Source organism: Penaeus vannamei, chromosome 36 (assembly GCF_042767895.1).
Source record: "Penaeus vannamei isolate JL-2024 chromosome 36, ASM4276789v1, whole genome shotgun sequence".
NCBI lineage: Eukaryota > Metazoa > Arthropoda > Malacostraca > Decapoda > Penaeidae > Penaeus > Penaeus vannamei.
The window spans coordinates 17547286-17549785 of NC_091584.1; the positions used below are offsets into that span (position 1 = coordinate 17547286).

At 30.5% G+C, this 2500-nt stretch overlaps 1 protein-coding gene across 1 annotated transcript in view; it reads left to right on the forward strand.

Annotated features, from left to right (window-relative positions):
- Window positions 1-2500, forward strand: part of CCAP (Crustacean cardioactive peptide) — a 34430-nt gene that overhangs the window by 322 nt on the left and 31608 nt on the right. The window lies entirely within an intron of this gene.

The following is a 2500-nucleotide window of genomic DNA, read 5'->3' on the forward strand; positions in this document are numbered from 1 at the left end:
TAGAAAATTAAAATGTTTCCAGTTCCACATATAATTCACGTTATAATCTTCCGAATCTTATTCGAATATGCAAGAACTTTATGTTAGTCCGATAGAAGTTATAGAAAAAGTAACATTAGATTGTCAAATTTGCAGATTAATATTGACAGAACGAGGCAAGTTGCTTTACAACAGTTTAATTAGAGAATTCAATATTTGTTCTATGACTCAAAAGTGATCAACCAAGATGAGAAAACGTTGGTATCTTTTACCGATTTTTATATACCTTGAGTTTTACAGATGCACACACACTCACACATACATATACATATATATATATATATATATATATATATATATATATATATATATATATATATATATATATATATATATATATATATATATATATATATATATATATATATATATATATATATATGTATAAATATGTATATATATATATATATATATATATGTATAAATATGTATATATGTATATGTATATATATATTTATATATATATATATAGATAGATAGATAGATAGATAGATAGATAGATAGATAGATAGACAGATAGATAGATAGAGACATAGATATAGATATAGATATAGATATATAGATATATAGATAGATAAACAGATAGATAAGTAGATGTAGAAACAAAGAAATAATATCTTTGATACTGTCGAACTGCTTAAATCAATAGGAGGCCTAGGAAAGAAATCATTAATGTCGGAAACGCTTCTTTAACTTCTCTTCTGACTCTCTTGAAACCGAAGAATACAAACACAAAAACACCCACACAAAATCTTCGCAAATACATCTATAATCTTATTTTAATCGCCATAAGACGTGTCCGCATTCCAAGGGTTTGCCTTTTCGCTTTCCTCCGAGTGATGTCAACCGGCGAGAGGTCGGAGAGATAAGGTTTGATAAAGGTGAAGACAAATATATGATTCTGTGTTATGATGTGACATAATAGGTGTTTGTACCTCAAATGCTTTGTTTGAGAAAGAAATCTGGGCATTACATAATATCCATACGTGTATTTAGGTGAATATTTTGAAGAATTGGTAATTCTAGAAAGAAGAAAAAAATAGGTTTTGTGTAAACACAGACGTATCAATCTATTGGTCTAGCTGTGTATCAAATCCATCTCTCCATTTCTCTATCTATATATGTGTGCACGGGTGTACGCATGTATTTATACTCATTCGATACATATATATAAATTATGATATCATTGCTTCTATGCGCACACGCATCTGTGTGTATCTAGATTTATCTATCTACCTTTCTATCAATTAATCTGTCAAAAAGTATATGTATATGTATATATATATGTGAGTGTGTGTATGTATATTTATATATATATATATATATATATATATATATATATATACATACAAACGTGGATGTGTGTATAAATGTGTATATAAATGTGTATGTTCATTGGTATAGCATACAGTTTGGGTGAAGATTTTTTTCGACTGATTTATAGGATGCCTCACTAAAACTCTACGGTCTTGAAACCCCGATTTCACTATCTCACTTGCAATCCACTTCCACTGTCATAATTAATAATACAATTCCACATACTTTTAGAAGCAATGATAAAAACAAAGAAGAAAAAGTTGATGAGTTTAGGCACGCACGAATCTATGTCTTATCTGTCTGTATCAATATCTATCTATCTAGCTGTCTGTGTTTCTCTCTTCACCAATCGTCAATCTAATTTCATTTGTTCTGTCTCTCTGTTTCTCTCTCTTTCACATTCTTTCTTTCTCTATCTTCTTTCTTCCCCTCTCTCTCTTTCGTTCCTGCATGACTTATCTATATAACTACATCTGTCTATTGTATCTAAAATCAGAAATGCCTTTCTTTCTTCAAGTTACCAGTTGATGCATGATGTAGGATAAACATAGATTAAGCCAAAAAATAGGATAAAAAGTATGAACGATTGTGATAATGAAAAATCTGAGCTACAAAAAATATATGGTAATAGTTAATAAACGAAATGAAGAAAATAGAATACATGATAATAGGCCAACAATATAAACGAAGTTAGGAAATTAGAAAGGACAACGATGGGAAATAGGAACAGGTAGGCGAAATAATCTAGGGAATTAAAGAGAAAATAGAAGAATGTAGTAAAGAAAAAAACAAACAAAAAATTCAAAAGAATAAAGGGAGAAGAAAGGGTTTTAATGAAGAAGGAGAAGGTACACCAAAGGAAGGGTAGGGTGCATGGGTGGGAACGATGGACACAAGGAATGACAAAGAAAAATGTTGGAGGAGGAGTAGAAATAACAAAGTGCAATTAAGGGTGCACAGGGAAAAGGCATTTGGCGAAGGTGGGGCACAGACAGAATCTGGAATGAAGGGGAAGAGACACAGAGAGAACCTTAAAAAAGCTGCCATGTCTTCTTTGTGTGTGTGTTTTTTTTATTATTATTGTTACTCTTGTTTTCCCCATTCTTCTTCTCCCCGAATTTTCTCTGTATTCTTCTTACGACCT